This window comes from Oryzias latipes, chromosome 2 (assembly GCF_053564925.1).
Source record: "Oryzias latipes strain Hd-rR chromosome 2, Olatipes_Hd-rR_3.1".
Lineage (NCBI taxonomy): Eukaryota > Metazoa > Chordata > Actinopteri > Beloniformes > Adrianichthyidae > Oryzias > Oryzias latipes.
This window is the reverse complement of record NC_136238.1, coordinates 47,790,606-47,807,833: the sequence shown is the minus strand read 5'-3', so window position 1 is coordinate 47,807,833 and position 17,228 is coordinate 47,790,606. Positions and strand designations below refer to the sequence as shown.

The following is a 17,228-nucleotide window of genomic DNA, read 5'->3' as shown; positions in this document are numbered from 1 at the left end:
AGATGTCGGCAATAATCCACGTGGAAATGGGAAATTGTTCAGCGCAAATGTAATTTCTTGTTGCTTTGTGAATGGTTGAGACATACGCCATACATTGTTTTATCAAAAATAAAACAAACTAAAGGCATATGCATGAATACCATAATTCTGTAGCTTATGAAGAAATGTTTTACTATGAAAACAACTTTCCCCAGTGGACAATTAGTACGTCTGTCTGTCTGTCTGTCTGTCTGTCTGTCTGTCTGTCTGCCTGCCTGCCTGCCTGCCTGTCTGTCTGTCTGTCTGTCTGTCTGTCTGTCTGTCTGTCTTTCTGTCTGTCTGCCTGTCTGTCTGTCTGCCTGCCTGCCTGCCTGCCTGCCTGCCTGCCTGCCTGTCTGTCTGTCTGTCTGTCTGTCTGTCTGTCTTTCTGCCTGCCTGCCTGCCTGTCTGTCTGTCTGTCTGTCTGTCTGTCTGTCTGTCTGTCTGTCTTTCTGCCTGCCTGCCTGCCTGCCTGCCTGTCTGTCTGTCTGTCTGTCTGTCTGTCTGCCTGCCTGTCTGTCCGCACGCCCGCACCTATATCTGCTCCTCCAGACGGACACATTGAGGAGAATATCAGTTTTGTACATTATTTCGTTCTGTTATCTATATTATTTATGAGGATGAATTGCACAACATGCCAATATTGCAGAACATATTTCACTTTTCTTTTTGCAAATAAATGTTCATTTGAATTTCTGTTGTGATTTTCGTTTGGTTTTTTTGTTTGTTTCACTGCTGATGGATCAAACGGATGTTGGTGTAGCTGTTATTGTGAGACTTGCTTTGTGAAGTCTTCATGTTATTTCTGAGAGGCAGGATTGTCATTTTCACTTTCACGTGTTTCTTCCATCTGCCGACGGTGTCGCCGTTTCTCATTTCACCCATTTTTGTGCGTACGCCTGGGTCAGAGCTTGAAGGACCGCACATTTTCCCGTCAACTTTGCTTTTTATAAATCTCAACTATTGCGTAGAGAGTGGCGTACGCCTTCTTTTGTGCGTACGCAACGTTTAGAAATGAGGCCCCTGAGCCCTAAAAGCTCCAATAGCAGCTCAGCAGAAACTCTGATCTGTCTTGATGTGGAGGGGCGGAGCCTGAAGAGGAAGCATCTTTCTGCAGGTGGTGCTGCAGCTTTGGGCATGTTTTCCAACTCTTTAGCTTCTGCTGTTCATGGAGTCGTGTCCCTCTGTTCTTGGAAAGGAGAAACCTGCAGAGAACTTTTCCCATTTCCACTCCCTCCTTTCAGCTGCTGCCCACTGTTCCCCTCTGAATCAGGAGGGAGGGGCTCTCATCTGTTCTGCCCACCCCCATCTAGAAAGACATCAGCACCACCTGAACATTCCAAAGCTCTTTTCCAACCCATTTCTACTGAGAAGGAACCAAACCCATGAAGATTAGAACAGCTGGAACAGGATGAGGGGGAAGGCTAAAGATTCAAGTCTGTTTGTGAGTCAAACTCTTCCTGCTCTTGTCGAGGACGGACGCTTTTCCTCTCGCTCCTCCTGTATCAGCCCCCCCCCCAGCTTTTGTCTGTCTGGAGCTGCATCTTTCTGCCTGCTGCTACTTGAGGATGTGTACTTATATGGATTTATGATAGTTGGATTCCTCCTCATTGGGATCGGAGCATTTCTGATCTATCAGGCAGTCTGGGAGCGGAAGACGGAGAGAGTAGATTCGTCTGAACTCTGGAATAGGATCCTTCGGGGAGGAGAGACTCAGTACAAGAAACTTTCACAGGTGGATCATAACCTCTGTGCTTGTCTTGCCCACTTAGGCAGGATGCTCACGATCTTTGAACTTGTGCAGAAGATGGATACCAAGTTGGAGAGGGTTTCTGCCTGAATTGAGGCTAGACTGGCTTAAATTGCCCACTTTTGAGATCAGATCTGCTTCTCGGTGTAAGACCAGTCAAGGACACAGAGCAAACAATCTGCTGGCGCTGGGAAATCTAATCTAATTGGACCCCCCCCCCCCCCCCCCCCCCGAGCTGAGACTCCTTGGCTCCAACAAAACAACAGAGTGTGGAAAAACCCCGTTGTGCTGAAGGCCGATGCTGCTGCCCCCCCCCCGACCTCCCTAATATTTGCTTCTGTGTTCAGACGGTGTAGTTTTTTTCTTGTACCTACACATTGTATCACAGTGTTGGGATACGACTTTTTTTGTCACCAATCCCCCCACCCCACCTATTGTAACCATCTTTACCCATCCTAAGAAAAAAGGTGCTCACTTGCTGCTGCTGCCTCAGTCAACTTGAACTGTATGTGTGTATTTGTTGTATGTCTGATCTTGTTCGGGTTGCACTGGAACAATATAGTATTTCAACTTTTCTATATAAATGTCATTGTTGTTATTTTTACCAAACTATCAGGAAAATAAAGTGAGGTAAAACCTTTGAACTCATTTATGTTGGTTGTTATGCAAGCGTCACAGAAGAAAAGATAACTAAAAATAAAAGAATGTTACCTGTTGAAACAGGTTTTTATTATTATAATTATTATTGAATTCAATAAAACACTTCTCTTTAAAGCAGGTTTGTACTTTTCTGACAGAACCTGTTTGGAGTTTATTTTAGAAAAGCATAAATGAAATTACAACCACTCAACAGTTTTAGAGGAGCTTGAGGAAATGTATAACAATAAAGAAGAAATGAAAACGTAAAAAAAACTCAGCAGCAGGAAAAAATCTGATAATTACGGAACAAGTTTGTTTTACAAATGTTCATTTCTCCAGACTTTGATTCTCTGTTGATTTAACCAGATGTGGAGAGTGGATTGTTCATTTGTTGTTGTGGTTTTTTTCCATTTGTTGTTTTCTGCAGATGATATTCCTAAAGCAGGTTATGCTAGTTACCACGGTAAGTTTAAGGCTAAGGAAGCAGTGTGTTGTTCTGAGTCAGTTGATGATGCTGATCACAGTGCTAGCACTTTTAGCCACATGCAGCACTGTTAGCCTTAAGGCCCGTACACACCAGGACGAATTTCACGCGCGATTTTCGCCGACGTTTAACGCCTCGTGACTAAACAAAGGGCACCAATGTGAGTGTGCATACCGACGCCTCGCGTCAAAAACTATTCGACCAATGAGAATGGCGCTCTTGCACACGTGTCTGGAGCTTCTGAAGTTACAGTAAAACACACCTTGGGGGCGCTCAAACACAACACTGCCTTTCTGAGCACACATACCAGCAAAGAAGATAGACGCCAAGTAGCGGCTACACTGCCGCGAAGAAATAATGACGGACATTCTAAAATATCCCCGAAAACGCTCATGATATATTTTGAGCTCTTGTACCAGTCGATAAAACTCACCATGTTCTTCTCTTCTTGTAACTATGGGATGTACCCAAAATCGGCGTCTTTTACGGCGTCTTTCATCATTCAACAGAACAAAATTTTTTTCATCATTGGAACTGGAGCTGGAGCTACTGGTGCTTGAAATATTCATGTTTTCTTTGTATGATTCTGACAAGCGGGGGGGGGGGTAGATGTGTGTGGTGGAAACTGAAGGAGAAAATATCTAGTCGCTTTGTAGATACTTTCTTTGCGTGTTCAAAAAAGTTGAAAACAAAAAAACCACGGATTCGTTCGGATAAAAGATGAACAAAATTTATTTCCCTAACAATATTTCTAAAGCATAGTAAAACACCCCAAAAATCATAACGAGCGCCCGGGTTCTCAGGAATTTCCAGGGCTGGCACAGCGCCTAGTTTACGGGCGACTGACCATGCCAGCAATTTCAAAGAGAGAACAAAGAAAATTCCTTGAGTGCAGACTTTTAAACATGTGGTCAGAATCTCCTCTCCCGGAAACAAGATGGCTGTTGTATCTCCGCCTCTGGCTGCTCAAGATTGGCTGACAGAGGAGCCCGCCTACTTCTTTCAGTCCATCACAGCCTCTGGTCTCTGGGGGGAACCTCACAGATGGACACGGTACGGAATCCCCATGGGTGGCAGGAACTGTCACCGCAGGAGGTCGATCCTAGAGCTTTGTTCTTCACACGTGAACGGACGCCTGGAGTGGTTCCCACAGCTACAGTACCAGAGATAGTTAATTTATGGCCCATGTCAGACCTACAACCAAAACTCAGCAAAAACTGGTGGGAAGGACAGCGGTGATGAGTAGAGAGGGGGCAGGGAGGGAGGTGGTGCAGAGAGGGGTGCGGGTGGCGCCTAGAGGCAGGCAGGGGGGGCGAGTATTGCCTGAAGGGTCATCCATCACCCACAGCTTTAATTTGATTCTTGTTCTGTCAGTCTTTGACTTTGTCATGTTTGATTGTTTAAAGTTCAGAAGTGTCACCTTTCTACCATTAAAAACACTTTTTGACTCATTCTGTTCACATTAGAATGAAGAAAACCTTCTTGAATGGATCTGAGGAAAAGATCTGTTTCTAAAGAAAGAGGAAAAAAACTCCCTTGAGGAATTTCAAAACTGTCTGTCTCTTTAATGGTTTAATGTCACAAAAATAGAAGCAAAGTCTTCATTTTCAGTTTTATCTTTATTCATCATTGAAGAGGAAATCAAACCATGACTGAAAAACAGAAATGAAAGAACAATTTCATATTAAAAGACTGAATTGAATTAATGTCACTTTTAAATTTATCTAAAAATCCAGACTTTGATGTCAGTTATGAAAAATATTTTTTTATATTAAAATATTTTATCCTTTAATAAAATGAGCATTAAACCAAAACTTTGCAGATATAATCATCTTCTTGTATTTCTTCAGTGATTTTGTTAGTGACTGTTGTGTTAAAGGTTCAACTTTTTCTTCTTTTCTCTCCTGCAGACATCAGTGAACAAACTGAACATCTTCCTCACAGAGCTGGAGATGACGTCCTTGTAGAACTACATCCTCCTCTTCCTCGTGCTCTGATGTTACATGGCTGAACCAGAAAGATCCAGATGAAGCACTGAGACCAGAAGTCCACAAAGGAAGTGTTGTCCAGAGTTCAGCTAGAGCTTCCAGGCTGAATGTGAGCACTGACTGCTCTCTGCTCATCACAAACATCTCTGATGAAGATGCTGGTCCATGTCTCCATGGGCTCAGGAACAAGAACACGTTTGAGGCGTATCTGAATACTTTGAGCAGTGAGTATTCTGACATGAATAATTCTGTGACTTCATGGTTGTCAACATTCTGATCTTTTTCAGAAACAGCTCAAACCCTGAAGAGACTCTGACGTTTGGAGTTTTTTAATCTAAACCTTCAGATTCTACAATAGATTAAATATTATTCCTTTATTTACGTTCAGAGTCAGAACTAACCAGTTTTCATCTCAGATGAGGGGGGGGGGGGTTTATCTCACAAATCCAGAGCTTCTGGGCTTTTCTAATTCTAAGAATGATAGGAGTTAGACCAGACAGACCCGGAGAATCAGGACTAGAAAGACAAAGAAAGAGCTGACAACAAAGTTTCAGTTTCATGCAGAAAACATTTCTGTGGTTCATTTGATATAGTTTTAGATCATTTCTATAATAATGTTTGTTGAAAGTTGTCAGAAAATGATGAGACTCCATCATCCTCTATAATAGTTTACTCTGAAACTCCAAAATCCAGACTGTTTCTGTTTGTTGAACCAAATGAAAACATTTCTCTGAATAGTTTCTAAAATGGTCCAAGCTGCTCTTTCTTTGGAAAACGGTCAGCAGGTACATGTGGTCACTGTCAGGACCAAAGGTTTTCATGGAAAAATGTCTTTTCTGTTTGTGTTTGCCTTCAGTTTGTAAAGATCCAGCAGACGTTCCTCCCAGAGGAAGTGGAAGTGTCCCATTCCAGTGTTCACTGAGTAGATTTGATCCAACTATTCCCTGTAGACACAACAGCTTCATCTGGATGAATGAGACGGGATCTCAGCTGTCTGGTGACGCTGTTGGCTTGGAGTTTAGAGGACAACCAGACTGTGTTTCTGTTCTGACTGGGAAACAACCAAACGTTCATCTGTCAGTTTGTGGAGGATGAGGAAGTGAAGACAGATGCTGTCCATGTTCTGGACTCTTCAGGTAAAACTGTTTTTAGTATTTTGAACAACAAAGACAAATTGTGAAAGTCAAAGCCATTTACAAATATTGTAGTTGATGCTGGTAAATCTGTTGTCTGCAGATCTTTCTGGTCACAACTTCATCATCATGGTTGGAGCCGTGATGAAGGTGGTGTTGATGTTTCTGGGTGTGGTTGCTGCTCTGGTCTACATGTCCAGGAGGAGAACCAAAGGGAACGAGGACCAGAGAACTAGAACAAGTACTGTCACTCTTTCACTCTTCATCATCTTCTCATGTGGATGATGTCATTTCCTGTTTCTTTCAGCATGAAGTTGGTGACCTTAAACATTATTTGCACTTTTAGAAATAAAAAAGCTGCTTGATCTTCTAAATTCTGCTTCTACAGGGAGAAAATTGTTGCTGGTGATGAAGACGCCCTGTGAAGAAGAGATGCAAAAAAATCTGTTTATATTTGTTGTTGTTTATGTTTATGTTTAGAAAAAAGTCTGTTTTTTCCTGCATTTTAATGAGAAATAATCTCTTTGTGCTTTAAATGCAGACATATGGCCGGGGCTATTGAGCACCTTTATTATAAATCATGTGTATTAACAATTAAAAAATAGAATAGATTATATCAAACATATTAGATTAGATCAACAACGCGTCCCCCGCCGTCTCTGTTTACATTCCTCCCGTTCTCGGTTGCTAAGCTGGAGGCTGAGCAGCTTCCTGACCCCCGCTGACCCCCGCTGACATGGGCGAGCAGCCCGGAGTGACACAGCCACCTCAGAGGACCGCGGGGGACACGTTGTTGATCTAATCACTTTCAGTGTTAAGTCAATGGTACAGACGCCATCTGAGGTCCTGCAGCGCCATTTGAGCGGTGGGCGTGGCCACTTTCAATGTTAAGTCAATGGTACAGACGCATTCTGAGGTCCTGCAGCGCCATCTGAGCGGTGGGCGTGGCCACTTTCAGTGTTAAGTCCATGGTACAGACGCCATCTGAGGTCCTGCGGCGCCATTTGAGCAGTGAGCGTGGCCACTTTCAATGTTAAGTCAATGGTACAGACGCCATCTGAGGTCCTGCGGCGCCATTTGAGCGGTGAGCGTGGCCACTTTCAATGTTAAGTCAATGGTACAGACGCCATCTGAGGTCCTGCAGCGCCATTTGAGCGGTGGGCGTGGCCACTTTCAATGTTAAGTCAATGGTACAGACGCCATCTGAGGTCCTGCAGCGCCATTTGAGCGGTGGGCGTGGCCACTTTCAATGTTAAGTCAATGGTACAGACGCCATCTGAGGTCCTGCAGCGCCATCTGAGCGGTGGGCGTGGCCACTTTCAATGTTAAGTCAATGGTACAGACGCCATCTGAGGTCCTGCAGCGCCATCTGAGCGGTGGGCGTGGCCACTTTCAATGTTAAGTCAATGGTACAGACGCCATCTGAGGTCCTGCAGCGCCATTTGAGCAGTGGGCGTGGCCACTTTCAATGTTAGGTCAATGGTACAGACGCCATCTGAGGTCCTGCAGCGCCATCTGAGCGGTGGGCGTGGCCACTTTCAATGTTAAGTCAATGGTACAGACGCCATCTGAGGTCCTGCAGCGCCATCTGAGCGGTGGGCGTGGCCACTTTCAATGTTAAGTCAATGGTACAGACGCCATCTGAGGTCCTGCAGCGCCATCTGAGCGGTGGGCGTGGCCACTTTCAATGTTAAGTCAATGGTACAGACGCCATCTGAGGTCCTGCAGCGCCATTTGAGCGGTGGGCGTGGCCACTTTCAATGTTAAGTCAATGGTACAGACGCATTCTGAGGTCCTGCAGCGCCATCTGAGCGGTGGGCGTGGCCACTTTCAGTGTTAAGTCCATGGTACAGACGCCATCTGAGGTCCTGCGGCGCCATTTGAGCAGTGAGCGTGGCCACTTTCAATGTTAAGTCAATGGTACAGACGCCATCTGAGGTCCTGCGGCGCCATTTGAGCGGTGAGCGTGGCCACTTTCAATGTTAAGTCAATGGTACAGACGCCATCTGAGGTCCTGCAGCGCCATTTGAGCGGTGGGCGTGGCCACTTTCAATGTTAAGTCAATGGTACAGACGCCATCTGAGGTCCTGCAGCGCCATTTGAGCGGTGGGCGTGGCCACTTTCAATGTTAAGTCAATGGTACAGACGCCATCTGAGGTCCTGCAGCGCCATCTGAGCGGTGGGCGTGGCCACTTTCAATGTTAAGTCAATGGTACAGACGCCATCTGAGGTCCTGCAGCGCCATCTGAGCGGTGGGCGTGGCCACTTTCAATGTTAAGTCAATGGTACAGACGCCATCTGAGGTCCTGCAGCGCCATTTGAGCAGTGGGCGTGGCCACTTTCAATGTTAGGTCAATGGTACAGACGCCATCTGAGGTCCTGCAGCGCCATCTGAGCGGTGGGCGTGGCCACTTTCAATGTTAAGTCAATGGTACAGACGCCATCTGAGGTCCTGCAGCGCCATCTGAGCGGTGGGCGTGGCCACTTTCAATGTTAAGTCAATGGTACAGACGCCATCTGAGGTCCTGCAGCGCCATCTGAGCGGTGGGCGTGGCCACTTTCAATGTTAAGTCAATGGTACAGACGCCATCTGAGGTCCTGCAGCGCCATTTGAGCAGTGGGTGTGGCCACTTTCAATGTTAAGTCAATGGTACAGACGCCATCTGAGGTCCTGCAGCGCCATTTGAGCGGTGGGCGTGGCCACTTTCAATGTTAAGTCAATGGTACAGACGCCATCTGAGCTCCTGCGGCGCCATTTGAGCGTTGGGCGTGGCCACTTTCAATGTTAAGTCAATGGTACAGACGCCATCTGAGGTCCTGCAGCGCCATTTGAGCGGTGGGCGTGGCCACTTTCAATGTTAAGTCAATGGTACAGACGCCATCTGAGGTCCTGCAGCGCCATTTGAGCGGTGGGCGTGGCCACTTTCAATGTTAAGTCAATGGTACAGACGCCATCTGAGGTCCTGCAGCGCCATTTGAGCGGTGGGTGTGGCCACTTTCAATGTTAAGTCAATGGTACAGACGCATTCTGAGGTCCTGCAGCGCCATCTGAGCGGTGGGCGTGGCCACTTTCAGTGTTAAGTCAATGGTACAGACGCCATCTGAGGTCCTGCAGCGCCATTTGAGCGGTGGGCGTGGCCACTTTCAATGTTAAGTCAATGGTACAGACGCATTCTGAGGTCCTGCGGCGCCATTTGAGCGTTGGGCGTGGCCACTTTCAATGTTAAGTCCATGGTACAGACGCCATCTGAGGTCCTGCAGCGCCATCTGAGCGGTGGGCGTGGCCACTTTCAGTGTTAAGTCAATGGTACAGACGCCATCTGAGGTCCTGCAGCGCCATTTGAGCGGTGAGCGTGGCCACTTTCAATGTTAAGTCAATGGTACAGACGCCATCAGAGGTCCTGCAGCGCCATTTGAGCGGTGGGCGTGGCCACTTTCAATGTTAAGTCAATGGTACAGACGCATTCTGAGGTCCTGCAGCGCCATCTGAGCGGTGGGCGTGGCCACTTTCAGTGTTAAGTCCATGGTACAGACGCCATCTGAGGTCCTGCGGCGCCATTTGAGCAGTGAGCGTGGCCACTTTCAATGTTAAGTCAATGGTACAGACGCCATCTGAGGTCCTGCGGCGCCATTTGAGCGGTGAGCGTGGCCACTTTCAATGTTAAGTCAATGGTACAGACGCCATCTGAGGTCCTGCAGCGCCATTTGAGCGGTGGGCGTGGCCACTTTCAATGTTAAGTCAATGGTACAGACGCCATCTGAGGTCCTGCGGCGCCATTTGAGCGTTGGGCGTGGCCACTTTCAATGTTAAGTCAATGGTACAGACGCCATCTGAGGTCCTGCAGCGCCATCTGAGCGGTGGGCGTGGCCACTTTCAATGTTAAGTCAATGGTACAGACGCCATCTGAGGTCCTGCGGCGCCATTTGAGCGTTGGGCGTGGCCACTTTCAATGTTAAGTCAATGGTACAGACGCCATCTGAGGTCCTGCAGCGCCATCTGAGCGGTGGGCGTGGCCACTTTCAGTGTTAAGTCCATGGTACAGACGCCATCTGAGGTCCTGCAGCGCCATTTGAGCGGTGGGCGTGGCCACTTTCAATGTTAAGTCAATGGTACAGACGCCATCTGAGGTCCTGCGGCGCCATTTGAGCGTTGGGCGTGGCCACTTTCAATGTTAAGTCAATGGTACAGACGCCATCTGAGGTCCTGCAGCGCCATCTGAGCGGTGGGCGTGGCCACTTTCAGTGTTAAGTCCATGGTACAGACGCCATCTGAGGTCCTGCAGCGCCATTTGAGCGGTGGGCGTGGCCACTTTCAATGTTAAGTCAATGGTACAGACGCCATCTGAGGTCCTGCAGCGCCATTTGAGCGGTGGGCGTGGCCACTTTCAATGTTAAGTCAATGGTACAGACGCCATCTGAGGTCCTGCAGCGCCATTTGAGCGGTGGGCGTGGCCACTTTCAGTGTTAAGTCCATGGTACAGACGCATTCTGAGGTCCTGCAGCGCCATTTGAGCGGTGGGCGTGGCCACTTTCAATGTTAAGTCAATGGTACAGACGCCGTCTGAGGTCCTGCAGCGCCATTTGAGCGATGGGCGTGGCCACTATCAATGTTAAGTCAATGGTACAGACGCCATCTGAGGTCCTGCGGCGCCATTTGAGCGGTGGGTGGCGCTAAATTCAGTGCTGATCAGACTGCATGGAGCCCAAGCTCCAGAAAAGAGGAGAGAAGAAGAAGAAGTCGTCCACATGAAGCTTCACCTTAGAGGAAAAGAGGAGCTGCTGAACTAAAGTACTCGAGTACTGAGGAAGACTTTCAAGCTTCTTCAGGATCACATCTGTGTGTGAATGTGGAGCTTTGTCTGAACCAAGCTGCAGCTAGTTCACTTTGAAGCTCCTTCAGGCTCACACAGCAACAGTAGCCGCGTTTACATGGGCAAAAGTAATCGGAAAGAACGCCTGATCAGAAGGAAAATGCGTCATGTAAACGCGTCGTTCGGAATACTCTGCCCCGGTCAGACTCTTTCGGATCAAACTTTCTTTCCGATCGAGATAGGTGGGTTATACAGATCGTTTATCCAATTGTGGTTCATGTAAACGGTCATTCCGATCGTGTGTCACTTCTGCTCTGGTTTACGTCATGCATAGACGGTGTTACGCTGAGAGAAAGCTTTGGAGCGCATACGGGACCAATCAGCTGTTCTGCGGTGGCCCCCTGAAAAGCGCCGCTCCGCTCTCGCCCCGCTGGCTCTCTGCCTCTCTTACACCCCTCACGAAGGGGCTGCCGGGGAGGAGCGCTGCGTGCCCACTGAGGTCTGGACCCGGCACCCGAGCTCTGTGTTTGGGCTCTGGTGCCAGTAGACCGAGTGAACCTCTCTGATCAGAGCAGCAGGATTTATTAATGTGTTTGGTGGGGGGGGGGGGGGGGGGGTGCTTTGTTACATGTGCGTTTTGTTGTGTTGTTATGTGTGAGAATTCGGACTTTGAGCCGACCCGCCGCTCTGGGTTAGCGGCTGCAGGACTCACGAGAACCGAGCAGAGCTCGGCCCGTCAGCTCACACATTTGGGTCGGTGTGTGAGCTTCAAAGCAGAAATGCCGCTCAGTCCTTAGAAACTGTCCAAACGATCACGTGGATTTGTGTTTCCAGTTGTGTCCCGACAAAATAAAGGCTGATGTTATTCAAAACATTTACGTGCAGCCAAGCTAATGTTGTTAGCCCGTGTTTATAGCCTGTCCTAACCTTGGCTTCAAGCTCCGTTTTTGCACAAAAAAGCACTGACCACACGGATTAAATATAAAACGATGAGCGAATAGACGCTTCATAATATTCATAACATTAATAAAAGCAAGTTTGGAAGATCGTCTCGTATATTACCGAGCTACTGCATAAATGTATGTGACAGCAAAGGGTTGTTTACAACGGGACACTTCCTTTCCGGGATTTTCAACAGTACTGCGCATGCCCAAATGATTTATTCCGACCGAAACTGTGACCCATGGGAACGTTTGTTCTAATAATTTACTGGGGCGGCCGTGGTGCAGCGGTAGGGCGGTCGACCCATGATCGTAAGATTGCAGGTTCGATTCCCGCCTTGCACGCCCATGAGTCAAAATGTTCTTGGGCAAGACACTGAACCCTAGCTTGCCTCTGGTGGTAGGCGGGCGCCTGTGTTTGGCAGCGGAGCCGCCACCAGTGCCTGAATGTGTGTGTGACTGAGTGAATGGGTCTGTGACTGGAAAAGCGCTTTGTCCTTGTAGGAAGAAAGGTGCTATACAAGTATACGCCATTTACCATTTAATCAGAAAAAGGTTTTCTGGGCCCATGTGCACAGGTGAATTTTAACCCGACCATTGATCCCATCAAGATTATCAAGATATTGCCCATGTAAACGCGGCTAGTGACAAAGACTGAAGCTGCTGTGCTGCCCTCTAGTGGCAAACATGGGATCTGCAGATCACATTTTTGCATTTCTCAACATTTTTGAAGCTCATCCAGAGAATGCCAAGTGTGCAAAGCAGTAATCAAAGCTAAAGGTGGCTACTATGAAGAACCTACAATATGACATATTCTCTGTTGTTTCACACTTTTTTGTTATGGATAGAATTCCACATGTGTTCATTCATAGTTTTGATGCCTTCAGTGTGAATCTACAATTATCATAGTCATGAAAATAAAGAAAACTCTTTGAATGAGAAGGTGTGTCCAAACTTTTGGTCTGTACTTTAAATAAAAATGTGTTTTTTTCTTTGTCTTAACCTGAAAAAATCTGTGAATTTATTTAAATCTTTCCCAGTTTTTATTGAAAAAATCTTTGAAAAAATCTTTGGTTCCGGGTCACGGCAAGACGCGTGATCGCGGCTCTCTGCGGATACAACTATCTTCAAATGACGTAATAAGTTGATTTTCTCCAAAAAGAGAGCTGACCATGGCCCCTAAGAAAACCCAGTAATATGAAGACCTCAAAAAGACCCTTGATGATATTCAAGAAACGCTTAATTCTTTTATGGATCAGGTGTTGGCTAAGCTAACGCCACTTTGGGAAATGATGGAAGAGTTCAGAAGATTTCGGGCTCAGAACGAGCAACGAGAAAACCGTGTCGACACAGAAACTAGAAACAGCATTAAAATCTTTGCAGATTGTCGGTGAAAAATGTTTGCATTCCAAATATCATTAATTTTTTTTTACTTTTCTTTTATCATGTTAAATCTCAGTTATATACTTCATAAATGTGTTAATCTAATTTTAATTAAATTAAGTAAATTTTTCTATTGTTTTTTCACTGTAATAAGAATTTTCAAACTATTGCTTGTCTTTATTATTAACTATACAGTTTATTGTTTATTTATAGTTGTAATTATTCTCTTTAGAAACAGATTTTAAGGATCTTTTTACTTGAAATTTTTTATCCTTTTGTTTTGTTTTTGTTTACTTGTTTGCTTAATAAATTTCTTTATTCATGACTTTAGTTTAGAAATACAATAAATGAATGTGATCAGGTTTAGTTAGTCTCTGATGGGGTTTGTAGTCAAATCTGAATCTCTCAAAATGTTTCCTCGATTATTTGTTTTCTATTTTTATTTTATTTTTTATTTTTATTTCATGAAAAATAAACTGTTTATTTTAAACTTTATTTGCCAGTCAAGTTAAAATGACTTTTTTTTGCAACCATCGACATCATATGAGCGACAGACAACACTCCAGACCAACTGGTGGCGCTAAAGCACCATGACGCTGTTAGCCAAACAAAGAGGAAGAACAGCACGAGGCGCTAGCAGCGTTAGCTTGTTAGCAGGCTAGCAGCGTTAGCTTGTGTTGAGAGGTCGGTGGTGTTTTGTTGGGACGTTTGTGAGGTTTTTGGACAGAAAGGACGATACGTGGTTCGTGTGGGAACTCTCAGCATTTTCCAAAGTGTCGTAAATGAGTGAAGAAGTGTTGAACGGAAAGACAACGTGGATTGCTGTGATTGTGAGACTAGCAGATGATCGATCGGAGCTGCAGTGAAGAGGACGGCGGTGTTTGTGGGAGTTGGAGCTGAAGATCGGAGCAGGAACCATGTCTTCCCTTCAGTCTCTGAGAGAGTTGATCAGCGAGCGACTAGCTGCTGCTGCTGAAGAAATCTGCAGACTCTGTGAAGGAACCATCGTCCAGTACGAGGAGGAGCTCTGTCGTCAGCGCAGACTGCTGGATGTCATCTGGAAACCACAGCTGCAGCTCCACCACATAGGTATGTCACCTTCATCACACAGAGAAGACCTTTGAGCTTCACGCTTTTCTTTACTGCGGTCAAGTGAGCCGACATCCGTGGAAGTGTGGTCTCACTAGCCGTCACTGACTTTTAGCATGCGCGTTTACATCATAGTTTACGGTACGAACTCAGTGAGCTGGAAAGACGGCATAAAGCGCTAATAATATCATCCATATCACAGTTACCCATCATCAAATAACATGGACTGTGCTCTGAAATCAAGAGGGTTATTTCAAGCTCTATATTGTTATTTGTTGTACAAATGTTTTCATTTGGATTACATGTCTGTTCATTCCATAATAAACTTCCAAAATAACATGTTTTGTCTGAAATATAATCTATCAGACAGATTCTAAAAGTGAGATTTAACATTGAAAGAGTGTTTTGTTGTTGAGCATGACATGGAATGGAATCAAACAGAAATGAAGAAACTCCACGTGACGCAAAATCTACACTGAATTATTGTTGGTGATGATGTTCATGATCATCTCAGCAAGTTTGAAGAAAAATGACTGGAGAAAAGTAAAAATATTGACATTACAAACTAATTTAGGCTCCTCATACAAAGAGAATAACATGTGAACCATCCCAAATACCACTTCTTTCAAAGCCCCCCCCCCCCCCCCCCAAAAAAAAATCCCCTGGCAGCTGCATCAGAAATAAATACAATTACAACGTACTATTCTTTATTAACAAATAACAGTAACGACTGACTACTACCTATCTAACTAATGAACTGTGTTGTAGATTGACTTAGGGCTGGGCGATATGGCCTAAAAATAAAATCTCTGATTTTATTATTTTTTTTATTCAATTTCCGATTACCCCACCCCCCACCCCCACCCTACTTAAGGAAAGCAATAAGACAAACGGCAGACAACTTATAGCAAATGTGCTTTTATTTAATCAAACCCAAGACAAATGTAACGCCCATTTCTGGGATGAATAATAAATGAATGAACACACTCTTGGAATCAAAGTTAAGTATAAGACTTTTCTTCTTACTCCCCTTTTGGACTCTTGTTTAAATAATTTTGTCTTCTTTTATATAATTTTTGTCTTGCTATTGTCTTATTTTGTTATTCTACACTTGTTTTCACTTCTCCAAAATAAAAAGGTTACTTCCTTAAAGTTCCAGTTGTGTTTTAAGTCCCACTTTGTAGTCTAGACTAAAGGAGACAAACATTCACCTGAGAGTAGCAGCATTTTCTAAAGGATTACCAATACAGCTCATATCTGAGGTCTAAGGTTTAAAATAATTTAATAAACCCCATGAGTCACGCCCCCCACCCCAGTGGCCGCCTCCTTCGAAAACAAAATCCTACGGCGGCCGCGTCGCAAATGAATATTCAAGTAATAATTACAACGCAGTATTCTTTATTAACAAATAACACTATGAACTTACTATACAGGCGTTGTAGAATGAGTATATGTGTGTGTGTCAGAGGACTGAGCGCGTGCCACGCGAGCACGCGTGAGAGCCTTTGACTCCGATGGGCTTTAGGCAGCGTGGGGGGGTCTATTCCTCCACGTCTGTGGCAGTAAACCCAAACCAGTTCCATCAACAGATGATTTTATTCCTTTCTTGGGAACAAACTTCTCACTCTCACCGGTAGCCATGCTGTTGCTTGCTGCTTCGTGTGTCGATTGTCGCGTGCCATACCGCCATGTGAAACTAACGCTACGGAAGCTGTGGGGAGCCAAAAATGCGCCATATAAAAACTCGATGTAGTTATTTTTTTAAATCGCCCTTAACAAAAAATTCGAATTAATTCATTTAATCAATTTATCGCCCAGGCCTAGATTGACTATGACTTTGTGAGCCCGGTGCGTCTTGTGTGGAACTAGGAGGAAGAAGCGCGCACACATGACGTGTGTTGGGGGTGCGTGTTGATTCTTCTGCTCTCTAGCTGCACGCGAGCCTTCACCTGTGCTCTCTGGTACAGACATCTTCTCAGAATATTATATATTGCCCTGTAATAAACAGGCTGCAGACACTTTGTCACCTTTCTGGTAGCCATGAGGCCTGACAGCCATGAAGAACGCGGGGCAGGAGGCTCCACCTTTGTTTATACAGACATGTTAAATTTGCGCTGCACAAAAAAGTTCCCAAACAAAACATGTAGTGATATTCATGGAAATCTAACAGCGCGTTCATGTTTGGTGTTACAGAGAGAGTGAGAACAGTGATATATATACCCCCCCTCCCAACACAAAATCCTCCCTCGCCGGACAGCTCGGCCACCTCAGGGCTCCAGACTGCGACCAATTGGTTGCATTTTGAGACCAAAATTTGAGAGTGTGCGACTGAATTTTATATCCAGTCGCACATGTGCGACCAGTAAATTTGCCTCCCCCACCCTACATATTTTTAATACATTAAACGAGGAAGGGGCACGTCAATAATCAATGAAATAATCAATGAGACGCGAGCGCACACACACACAGGCAGACACACACACTCGCGCACATACTCATGAAACGCGAGCACACATTTGCGTGTTGCCTTGGGGGAGGGGCCTAGAGATATTCGCGCGCGTGATCATCTGTGGGAAGGAAACGGAGACAAATGTCACAACTGATATGTGCGTCTGAGCTATGGGTAAGCAAACTATTGATTCATTCTTCCGACCTGCTGCTAATGTACCAGGGCCAGAGTGTACAGCAGGGGTCTCAAACTCGCGGCCCCCGAGATGATATTTTGCAGCCCCCGCCTTAATATGAATGTTCAATTTTAATTCGCCCCACCAGTTTGTATGAAAGACACTTTTTCATTGTCGTGCGCGGAGCTGACCAACCAATCACAGTGGGGTAAATAACTCTTGGGGGCGGGACAATGACAGGGCTTGAAAGCAGGACACCTGACAGCCCCCTCCCTCCCCGGACCACATTAAGGAGTTCCTTACTTTCCTTTAGAACGTATTTTTTCGCTTGTAATTTTCTAAATACATGCAGTCCGTGCTGAACTTTT

General features: G+C 45.6%; 1 protein-coding gene across 2 annotated transcripts in view; it reads left to right on the top strand.

The window, feature by feature from the left end:
- Positions 1-17,228, top strand: part of LOC144989386 (uncharacterized) — a 167,375-nt gene that overhangs the window by 19,388 nt on the left and 130,759 nt on the right. The gene's annotated exons all lie outside the window — the stretch shown is intronic.